Source organism: Eumetopias jubatus, unplaced genomic scaffold (assembly GCF_037043125.1).
Source record: "Eumetopias jubatus isolate StellerSeaLion01/CBP00866 unplaced genomic scaffold, mEumJub1_p1.0 scaffold_5, whole genome shotgun sequence".
Classification (NCBI taxonomy): Eukaryota; Metazoa; Chordata; class Mammalia; order Carnivora; family Otariidae; genus Eumetopias; species Eumetopias jubatus.
Genome location: NW_028274811.1, coordinates 100,821,721 through 100,834,305, shown reverse-complemented (window position 1 = coordinate 100,834,305; position 12,585 = coordinate 100,821,721).

Genomic DNA, 12,585 nt, shown 5'->3' with positions numbered 1-12,585 from the left:
TCAGATTTTTATTCCCCTACTCTGAATCCTTAGACAGTTTCAAGATTCTAATCTATAGGTTTTTTAGTTTGATACCAGAGGCCTTTTCTAATCTGAACCTCTTAAGCTAGGCTAAAACACCTTGGCTTGTTCTTGCCTCTACTTGGATTGTCTAATAATGTTCATCCTGTTGTACCCATCATCCATTTATCCAGTTCAAATAAGAAATAAGGGTATGCCTGGGCGCCTGGGTGGCTCAGTTGGTTGAGCGACTGCCTTCGGCTCAGGTCATGATCCTGGAGTCCCGGGATTGAGTCCCGCATCGGGCTCCCTGCTTGGTGGGGGTTCTGCTTCTCCCTCTGACCCTCTTCCCTCTCGTGCTCTCTATCTCTCATTCTCTCTCTCTCAAATAAATAAATAAATAAATAATTTAAAAAAGAAGATAAATGTTTAAAAAAAAAAAGAAATAAGGGTATGCCTAACTCCATAGTGATCTCTTTGTCTCCTGTCAGGGTCACTGAGTTGGTCAGTAATTTGCAGATTCCTTGACTCCATCTAAATCCTACTAAATTAAAATCTGAAGTTTAGCCTGAAAATCTGCATTTTTTTTTTTTACAAACTGTGCAGTCAAATCTTAGATACACTAAAAATCTGAGAAACTGTCTTCAAGAGAATTTGTCTTAGAGTGTTTGTCATCTGACTACTGGCTGCTTGATTAATATTTGTGTAATATGAAATAAAACCACACATTAAGTCATTTACCCCATTATTCAACTTGTATTACATGAAATTACATTAATGGTTCTATTTAAGGTGTATTTCTTGTCTCTCCTCTCCCCTCCCTACCTGTCCCCAGAATCACACATGGTAGTATATTATTTAGAAAGTGGTGATTCTTCATCTAAAATAACTGATTTATAAGGTTGGTATGCTATTATAAGCCACAGGTTCAGAAGAAATGTAGAAATTAGAAAAAAATGCACTTCAAATATAAAGACAAAAATAGGTGAAAAGTAATACAGTGTTTTGTTTTGCTTTTCAGATTTTATTTATTTATTTGCGAAAGTAAGCAAGAGAGAGCAGAGGGAGAGGGAGAAGCAGACACCCTGCTGAGCAGGGAGCCCAACATGGGGCTCAATCCCAGGACCCTGGGATCATGACCTGAGCTGAAGGCAGACGCTTAACCGATGAGCCACCCAGGTGCCCCATAAAACAGTGCTAAAAGATATACCATGCTGAGACATGACATCAGCAAGATGGCAGAATAGAAGCCTTGGACCCTCCTCCCCCACCCCATAAACATACCAACCAAGTCAGAGGTAATACAGAGACAAATTCCCTTTGTGAGCAATCCAGAAACTAGTTGAGAGTGCCAAGAATATAAGTAAGCACCAGAGAGTGTCTTCAACAAATAGTGTTTGGAAAACTGGATATCTAAATGCACAACAGTGAACCATACACAAAAAATCATCTCAAAGACCTTAAACTATAAAACAACTAGAAGAAAATATAATAGGAAAGCTTCATGACATTGGTCTTGGTAATGATTTCTTGGTTATGATCCCAAAAGTCAACAAAAGCAAAACTGGATGAGTGAGACTTTGTGGTTTTTTTTTTTTCTGCATAACAAACTAACAACAGAGTGAAAAGAATTCAAGAAAATAATTGCAAACTGTATATCAAAGGAGTTAATTTCCAAGAAGTATAAGGAACTACAGCTCAGTAGCAAAAAGATAAAAAATAATAATAACCTGGGCGCCTGGGTGGCTCAGTTGTTAAGCGTCTGCCTTCGGCTCAGGTCATGATCCCAGGGTCCTGGGATCGAGTCCCACATCAGGCTCCCTGCTCAGCAGGAAGCCTGCTTCTCCCTCTCCCACTCCCCCTGCTTGTGTTCCTGCTCTCGCTGTCTCTCTCTGTCCAATAAATAAATAAAATCTTTAAAAATAATAATAATAATAATAATAATAACCTGATATAAAAATGGGCAAAGAATTTGAATAGATACTTCCCCAAAGAAGACATACAAATGTCAAACAGGTATAGGAAATGATGCTCAGAGGGACTAGTCATCAGGGAATTGCACATCAAAATCACATAGATATATCACTTCACACCTGTTAGGATGGCATTATCCAAAAAAAAAGAGAAAAGTGTTAGCAAGGGTATGGAAGCATTGGAACCCTTGTACATTGTTGGTGAGAATGTAAAATAGTGCAGCCACTATGGAAAATAGTACAGAGGTTCCTCAAAAAATTTAAAATAGAATTACCATATGATTCAGGAATCCCATTCCTGAGTATCTATCCAAAAGAACTGAAATGAGAATCACAAAGAGATACTTGCATTTCCATATTTATTGCAGCATTAATCACAATAGCCAAGATGTGGAAACAGCTTAAGTGTCCAATGACAGATGAATGGATAAAGAAAATACAGTGGAATATTATTTGGCCTTAAAAAAAGAAGGAAATCCTGCCATATGCAACAACATGGGTGAACCCTGAGGATATTACGCTAAGTAAAATAACTCAATCACAGAAAGATAAATACGACATGTGGTTCTACTTATATGAGTTATCTAAAATTGTTAAAATCATAGAAGCAGAGAGTAGAATGGCGGCTGCCAGAGGTTGAATGGAAGGGAAAATGGAGACCATTTAATCCAGTCATGCAAAATGAGTAAGTTCTCAAGATCTGCTCTACAATATCATGCCTATAGTTAAAAACACTGTATCTTGCACTCAAAATTTATTAAGAGTAAATCTGTTCAATGGCCTTACCACAAATTTAAAAAAAAAAAAAAAGGCAGGGTAATGTAAACCAATTGAAAACAAAAAACTAGAGTGGCTATATTAAGAACAAATAAAACAGATTTCAGAGCAAAGAATATAACCAGGAATATAAAGAAGTTCATGTCATAATGATAAATGGGTCAGATCATTAGGAGGACAAAATCTAAACAAAGCACCCACTAATAGTTTCAAAATACATAAATCAAAAATTGATAGATTTTCAGGGAGAAATAGAAAAATCTGTCATTATAGTTAGAGATATCAATAACCTCCCTCTGGGGCACCTGGGTGGCTCAGTTTGTTAAGTGTCTGACTCTTGATCTCAGCTCAGGTCTTGATCTCAGGGTCATGAGTTCAAGCCCTGTATTGGAAAGAAAATAGCCATCTTCTGTTTTTACCTGGATTATTATCTTTTTTTTTTTCTTCTAGCAACTAGACAGTGTCTAACGCAGATTAGGTACTAGTAAATATTATTGGATAAATGATCTGACTTCTGGTTTATTTCCATAGAATTAATTTTCCACTCGGCAGTCAATGTGACATTCAGAAACATCTGATGCTGATCCATTACCCTTTAATGGCTCACTATTGTCACAGGTTAAAGATCACATTTTTGTATTAATGCAATTTGCTCATTATTATTCACAATCAGATCTACTTATTCTTGCAGTTCAACTTCTTGCCACTTTTCTCCCGGGGATACTAAATATTGCTTATTAAATGGGGCAAACTCTCTTACCTTCCCATTTGATAATACATTTCCACTGAATCCTCATCCTTGATCCTCATCTGACTCACTCCTACCCATTTCTTCCAGTCCTAGCTTAGTACTCACCTCCTCACCTGACCTGAAAGGGGTTGGAAACGTCTGCTAGATCACAAAGTACTTTGCAAACCAAGATCTTAGTAACTACTTAGCTAATCAAGGACCTACATCGCCTTTTGCTTTCAAACAATTTTGTAGGAGAACTTCTTACCTGGGGGCTCAGTCAGTTAAGCGTCCAACTCTTGATTTCGGCTCATGTCATGATCTCGGGGTTGTGAGATTGAGCCCTGAGTCGGGGTCCGTGCTCGGTGGGGAGAGTCTGCTTGAGATTTTCTCCCTCTGCCCCTCCCCCTGCACTCTCTCTCTCTCAAATAAATAAAATCTTAAAAAAAAAAAAAAGAAAGTATTATCTGCAATAGGAGGAAAATTGAGATCACCTCAATTACTTAAGGCCTAGATCAGAAGCCTAGTTTAGGAGCTGAGTATCTGTAAATCTTCGTTAGGCCTTAATATAAACACTTTCTAATATGTGGCCTTTCAAGACTAGAAGCTTCTCAGACGCTACTCTGAGGTAGTGTTAGCAAAACGCAGGGAATATATTTTAAAACTGTTCCAGGGTGCTTGGGGGGCTCAGTTGGTTAAGCGACTGCCTTCAGCTCAGGTAATGATCCCGGGACTCCAGGATCATTACCTGGATGGACTACATTTTTTTTTAAGATTTTATTTATTTATTTGACAGAGAGAGACACAGAGAGAGAGGGAACACAAGCAGGGGGAGTGGGAGAGGGAGAAGCAGGTTTCCTGCTGAGCAGGGAGCCCGATGTGGGGCTCGATCCCGGGACCCTGGGATCATGACCTGAGCTGAAGGCAGACACTTAACGACTGAGCCAGCGAGGCACCCCAATGGACTACATTTCTGAGGGAATGCCAGCCTAGTGTGTACTGAAGGTGTGGATGAGGTCTCTTTAGAAAGAAAGAGCTGAACTTTGGACTTTGTATTAACACTTCAAGCTTTTGCTTCAAGGTCTTCGGCATGCTGCCTCCTAGGGAACATGCAGGAGGACCTGGCCTGTATGTGCTGAGGCTGACAGGTAAAAACCCAAGTGATAGGAAGCCAGGGCCATGTCTAGTTCAACTCAGGCCCTGTATATCCATGTTAGCCCTTAACCTTGACTACTTGTCCATGTTCACACTATTGACAAGAGAGCATTGTCCAGTTTGAGATGCCCTGCCTCCTTCCTCACCATCCCTGGAAACCCTCACTCCAGATCCTCTATTCTTATTGCTATTCATGACTTCTGTGGGAATATCTCCTGGAAATAGGGTGGGGGCCCCCAAAGTAGTGGCAAAGTAAAAGAGAAGGACCCAGAGCCCAAAGATATGGAGACATTCACTCTCCTTACAAAAGTTTTCATTGAGACCCCAAGTCTAACATTCCTTCAAATTAGGAGTCACCTGAGCCTTAATCACAAGTCAAATTTTGTCAACTGATTTTCTGGAGACTATTATGATAGGGTGTCTCCAATACCCTCTCTTCCGATCTCAGTCACAAAAATGTTTATATCTTCTCCCTGAAGCAGGGAGAAAGGACTGATTCTCTGTCACCCCCATCCACTTCATAATCCTCATTAGCTTTAGATTCAAAAGAATAACAACAGCAGGACAAATACTTGCTGGTTTTGTGTGTTTTCACTTGAACTATCTTAATTCTCCTCCTGGCTCTGTAGATGCTGCAAAGTGAGTAGGAGAAAATTAAGAGGGTGCTATAAGAAATTAAAAAATACAAAGATTAATATTTCAAAATCTTATCTCACTACACTGTATTTTAAAACTCACATTGAGAGAAATGACCAAAGGAAGAGAAATAAGTGTAAAATTTGGGAAAAACAGTATTTATGGACAAGCCCAAGCTAGAGATATTTAAAGCCACCTCTGAGGGGTGCCTGGCTCAGTCAGTTAAGTGTCTGACTTCGGCTCAGGTCATGATCTCAGGGTCCTGGGATGGAGCCCCAAATGGGACTCCCTGCTCAGTGGGGAATCTTATCCCTTAGCCCCTCCCCACTCCAGTGGGCTCATTCTCTCTCTCTCTCAAATAAACAAAATCTTAAAAAGTAAATAAAGCCATCTCTGAAAAAGGTACATAGTATAGCTCTTTCTCCCTTGTCTTTCTCATTCTTAACCCACTATAGTCTGATTTCTGTCCCCAGTCCTCTGCAAAGCTCCTGCCAATTTCTCCAGTGAATTCTATCTTACCAAATCCAAAGGGCACTTATCTAGTTTCATCTTATTCAAATAGAACTTGCTCTTTCTTGGAATGCTCTCTTTTCCAGAGAGCTGAAGCCATGTACTTGGTTTTCCTTTCACCTAACTGTTGCTTTTCTCCTTTGCTGCACCATCCTATACCTGGCTTGTTATTATTGGAGTAAGGAGTTGAACCTGGACTCTCTTCTTTTTTTTTTTTTAAGATTTTATTTATTTATTTGAGAGAGAGAATGAGAGAGAGCACGAGAGGGAAGAGGGTCAGAGGGAGAAGCAGACTCCCTGCTGAGCAGGGAGCCCGATGTGGGACTCGATTCTGGGACTCCAGGATCATGACCTGAGCCGAAGGCAGTCGCTTAACCAACTGAGCCACCCAGGCACCCTGGACTTTCTTCTTTAACTACACTCACTCTCTCCCTAGACGACCTCACTAAGTCTTATGGACTTTGCCCCCTCCCAATATAATCACTGATTTAGATGAGGAACATCAGTGGAGGCAATTAGGTGAAAGTTATTAGGTTACAGGATACTCACAGGTTCCAAAGTAGGATCCTGAAAATTACTTATTAATTGCAAGGGGTAAAACAATGTGCCACCAGGGGCACTTGGCTGGCTCAGTTGGTGGAGCATGCGACCCTTGATCATGGGGTCATGATTCGAGCCCCACATTGGGTGTAGAGATTACTAAAAAGGAAGGAAAGAAGGAAGGGAGGGAGAAGAAAGAAAGAAGGGAGGGAGAGGAAGGAAGGAAAGAAGGAAGGCAGGGGGAGGGAGGAAGGAAGGAAGGGGGAGGGAAGGAAGGACCATGGTGAAACACCACGAATATTAGGATGACCTTTTGTCAGGTGCCTCCTAATATGATACAACATGCATACACAGCCCTATCAATCTAATCAAGTCAAAAAAAAATCACTACAGAAAATACAAGGCTTAGTATAATATATGAATCCCTGAAGAAAATCATCAGGTAACTGGTATTGTCTCTTCAAAAAGCTAATGTGATAGGGGAAAAAATATGAATGTTAACATAAAAACCTGCACACAAATGTTTATAGTGGCTTTATTCATAATTGCCAAAACTTAGAAACAGCCAATATGTCCTTGAGTAGGTGAATGTATAAGTAAATTGTGGTACATCCAGACAATGGAATATTAATCAGTGCCAAAAATAATGAGCTATTAAGCCATGAAAATGCATGAGGGAAATAAATGCATATTACTAAGTGAAAAGAGTCGATCTGAAAAAGCTGTATACTGTGTGATTCTAACTGTATGACGTTCTGGAAAAGGCAAAATCTCGGAGACAAAAAGATCAATGGTTGCCAGGAGCTGGCAGGGGACGGAGAGGGATGAATAGACGGAGCACAGAGGATTTTTAGGACAGTGAAAATGCTCTGTATGACACTACAAAGATAGATATATGCCATTATACATTTGTCCAAGCCCACAGAATGTACACACCAGGAGTTTACTAATGTAAACTGTGGACTTTTGTTGATTACAATGTGTCAATGTAAGTTCATCACTGTAGCAAACGTATCACTCTTGTGGGGTTGTTGCTAAGGTGGTTGTGCAAGCGTGAGGGGTGGGGGATGACCGGGGGGCAATATGAGGATCCATATTGCTGTGAATTTATTTTATTTTATTATTATTTTTTTAAAGATTTTATTTATTTGACAGAGAGAGACACAGCAAGAGAGGGAACATAAGCAGAGGGAGTGGGAGAGGGAGAAGCAGGCTTCCCTCTGAGCAGGGAGCCCAAGATGTGGGGCTTGATCCCAGGACCCTAGGACCATGACCTGAGCCGAAGGCAGACACTTAATGACTGAGCCACCCAGGCTCTCCTCCTGTGAATTTAAAACTGCTCTTTAAAAAAGGAGATGAAAAGAGTAAACAAAATGTGGGAACCTTGGTGATATATTGATTTTTTTTAAAAAAAGCTGTAAAATATATTCTTGGTACAATTAGAAAAATTTAAATGTAGATGATATTATGGAATCGTGAATCTTCTTAAGTGTGACAATGGTATTGTTGTCATATGAGAGAATGACCTTATTCTTAGAAAATGAATGCTGATATTTTTAAAAGTAAAATGTCATGACATTAAAAAAAGTAAAATGTCATAATGTCTACAACTCATTTTGAAATGTTTCAGAAAAACAAATTTAATTTAAAATATATGTAGAGGGGTGCCTGGGTGGCTCAGTCAGTTAAGCTGCCAACTCTGGATGGCAGCTCAGGTCATGGTCTTTGGGTGGTGAGATCTAGCCTCAAGCCCTGTGTCAGGCTCCACGTGCTCAGCGGGAGTCTGCTTGAGGTTCTCTTCCTCTCCCTCTGCCCCTCTCCCTGTTAGTGTGCTCCTTCTTTCTAAAATGAATAAATAAATCTTAAAAAAAATAAAATATAGAGAAAGCAATTACAGTAAAATACCAACAATTGTTGAATTTGGGTAGAAAGTATAAGGATGTTCATTAAGCTCTTTAATCTTTCTGTAAGTTTGAAAATTTTTATAATAAAAGTTTTTGAAATTCTCCTACATTAGCTAAAAAGTTACATATGTACAATTTTAGTTCAGTCCTCTCCTCAAAGTTCTGACTCATGTATCCCTCCTTCCTCATCACCCTCAGCTGATGGCATTACCACATACTTAACTGAGAATGGAAGCAGTCAGACAGGACTTCCTCATCTTCCCTCCATGAAATTTACTAACCTGAATATACAGGTCCTCATAATCTCTTGCTTTTACTCCTCATAACAATTGTATTATTGTTTGAAAGACAGTGATTCCAGGGGGAGGGTTATCCTTCTGCATTCCACTGATGGCAGGCTGGGCCACAAGACTTGCAGTGTCCCTCCTTTCAGGAGAATTCTACATTTCTGTGTCTGTAAATGTGAATTGGACAACAGCCCTATTTCTAAACAAGGTCACGTTCTGAGGTGCTGGGGATTAGGACTTCAATGTGTCATTTTGGGGGGCACAGTTCAACCCATAATACCTCCTATTAGTTTAATGGATCATCCCCACTGTCATACAAATGTGCTCTAGTAGTAGACCTTCCAAAACTGAAAAAAAAAAACAAGGCAAAACAAAACTCACAGTACTCCTTGGATCTTATATAGCACCCTCCACCCTCCCACACCTTTACCTCTTCACAATAACAGTGTTTGGAAGAGTTTTCTACAATACTGAGTTCTACGTTCTTATTTTCCAGTCCTTTCTCTCAGCCTTCAGTTTAACATCTGTACCCCTCCTCCACTAACCTGCCAATTCCAGTGGCCACCTCAAAGAATTTGGCAGTATCCCTTGGATAGTGGTGATGGTTGCACAACTCTGAATATACTGAAAACCATTGAATTCTACACTTTAAAAGGCTGAATTTTAAGGGTTTTTTTTTCCCTGATTGATTTTCAAATCTCCTTATATAGCATGGCGATTAGCTCTGGATTTCTCATGCATCATATATATTTTCTCGCAGTTTGTCTTTTGACTTGGTTAATTATTATTGCTATTCTTGGTGTGCAGATATTTACAAAAATCTATATAGTCTATGTTGTTATTTTCACTTTTGGTTTCTGAATTTCATGATATGCTCATAAAAGGCTACCTCACCCCAAGATTATTGTACACATTTTCGTCTAGTACTTTTCCCCCACATCTTAACATTTTAAATCTGTCGAGAACTTATTTTAGTATAAGTGAAGTAGGAATCCAGTGTATTATTTTTAATGATTCTTTTTTTTTAAGATTTTATTTATTTTATTTGAGAGAGAGAATGAGAGAGAGAGAGAGAGCACATGAGAGGGGGGAGGGTCAGAGGGAGAAGCAGACTCCCTGCTGAGCAGGGAGCCCAATGCGGGACTCTATCCCAGAACTCCAGGATCATGACCTGAGCTGAAGGCAGTTGCTTAACCAACTGAGCCACCCAGGCGCCTTAATGATTCATTTTTAATTTATCTTTATTCCCTAATAAATTCCCATATGTATATTTGAGTCTATGAGTTAATTAGTATAAAAGTATCTCACAAACCCGGGGGCTTCAGAGGAAGATCAGGTTTTGGGGGACAAGATGATGAATGAATAGTAAATTTACTTTTAGTTTCTTGGATCTGTGAATTTGATATACCAGAGGAACATACAGGTAAAGATGCCTTTTAGGCATCTGGAAACGGGAAATCATAGCTTGAGAGAGAGTTTGGGACAGCCATTCATGTGAGTATAGAAGTCACAGAGATAGGAATCAAAGGCCATTTTAAAAATGGATAAGAGTGTGGAGTGGAGAGGAGGTTGTAAAAAAGAAAAAACAAAAACCTTTGTTCTTGCCTTGGGGTATCATTATAACTTAGAGATATATTCCTTAAACTTGAAAAATGTGTGCATACCCTATCAAGGAAAATGATTTTGATTTCTTAGGTCTTAATTACTTTTAAAATTTTAAATACTGTCCATTTAGTTCATCATTTATACTTTAACTGAACTCAAGGGGTTCACCTCTTGGGGTCCACTAAATTGAACAAAACCCAAGGAAGTGTTGAAAGCAAAGAACTTTTCATTACTTTTAGGAGACAGGGATAGCTCTCAAAGTACTACCTCTCCATGCGGTTAGTAAAGGAAGCTTTTATTCAGTGTATTGGGGGCAGGGAGTTTGTATGTATATTAAGGAACATATATATATTTTATTACTTAGGCATTTTGGTTCGATTACACATGCCTAGCACATCACCATGCTACAGCATACATTGTTATGTTAAAAAATGGCAGAAAACCCCACCCATTGGAGGATATCTTACTATTATAATGAGCTAAAGGTAACTTCCGGACAGCTCAAGGGGCTTCTGTGCAAGCCCTCAGCTCCAAATTAGTTCATAATGGCTAATGCAAGGGGCTTTCAGGAAAATACCTAGCCAGGTGTCTCCTTGGCAGGAAGTACTGGTCTGGCAAAACAAAAGACATTCCCTGCTTTGGGCCCTACTCCCCCTCCTCCCTTCTGCTAATAGTTCTCAGCCCTCTGATCTGAGTAACTTCCCATTGCATCCTAGCGAACAGTACCAATGCAATGGTTAACCCTACCTCAAACTTACATCCTGGGAATTATTGACTGAGTTTAAGGTTGTGACCCAAATGATCCAAAATATCAGTGTTATTGTTTTATTTTTTTAAAGATTTTTATTTATTTCCTTGACAGAGAGAGAGTGAGAGAGCACAAGCAGGGGGAGGAGCAGGAGAAGCAGAAGCAGGCTCCCCGCTGAGCAGGGATCCAGGACCCTGGGGTCATGACCTGAGCCAAAGGCAGACACTTAACGACTGAGCCACCCAGGCGCCCCGAATTATTTAGGGTTAGGATGAATATTTAGAAGGGAGCCTGGTCATCGCATGTAGAGGCAGGCATAAGGTCACACATGCACCTAAAGGAAACATGCCTGTACAAACATTATATGTTAAGTAAATGAGGCTTGTGTTCCCCCCTCCTTGGGCAGAGATTTTATATAATATCATATAATAATGAGGGAAAGGTAACTGTCGGTCACTCCACAGGTCACTCCGTGGTCCATCTGTGCAGGTGTGAGCCAGAGTTTGAGCTCAAACTGCTCTGGGTGGTACTCAGGGGAGCTCTGCCCAATCAATTGTTATTGCTTAAAGGGTAGTTTCAGTTTCCATCACCGGGTGGATGCTTTGCTGCTCCTCAGGTCTTTTGCCTGAGTTAAGCTGGAAAGAAGAGTTTAAGGAAAAATGTGGGATAAAGGTCAGTGGGGGGTGCCTGGGTGGCTCAGTTGCTTAAGCGACTGCCTTCGGCTCAGGTCATGATCCTGGAGTCCCAGGATCGAGTCCCGCATCGGGCTCCCTGCTCGGTGGAGAGCCTGCTTCTCCCTCTCCCTCTGCCTGCCTCTCTGCCTACTTGTGCTCTCTCTCTATCTCTGTCAAATAAATAAATAAAATCTTAAAAAAAAAAAAAAGGTCAGTGGGTATGAGTAGGTGAGCAGTAAAGGTCAAGTCTTGGGGTCTGGCAGATGACAGTGTTTCAATATGATTTCAGTTGGCATTTCCCAGATGTTGAGCATCTTTTTATATGATTATTGGCCACTCTTATGTCTTTGTGAAGTTATCTGCTGAAAATGTATCCACTTTTAAAATGATTTTTAAAAATTATTGAGTTGTAGTATTGTGGATAACCGACCTCTATGCTTTGTAGCCAAAATATAACACGAAGACAGAGTTTGGAATAGAGGAACAATAGCTTTATTGCTTGGTTGGGCAAAGGAAGCTGCAGCAGGCTATGGCCTTCAAAACTGCAAGCCCCCCTAGAAAAAGGGGCTGGAGGCTTTATAGGGAAAAAGAGGATCTAGCCAGTTTCGACAAGAATTGCGTATGTGCTGCCAGCCTATGTAGTAGTTTTCAGGGTGGTACTGGGTTCCTGAAACAAAAGGCTAAGAACAGAAGAGGGGAGATTTGCAGAAGGGAGGAGGGAGGTTTGTGGAAGAGAGGAAAAATGATATTCAACTCAGTTTAAAATCAAGCTCCGGGAAAGCATTAGCGCAGCCATTTGATTTTTGCTCAACTTAATGCTTTAAATTTTTTTATTTTAATTTTTTTAAAGATTTCATTTATTTATTTGAGAGAGAGACAGAAAGAGAGCATGAGAGAAGGTGGCGGGGCAGAGGGAGAGGGAGAGAATCTCAAACATATGCCCTGCTGAGCACTGAGACCATGAGATCATACTCTGACCAGAAACCAAGAGTGGGTCACTTAACCAACTGAGCCACCCAGGCACCCATTATGCACTTTTTTAAAAA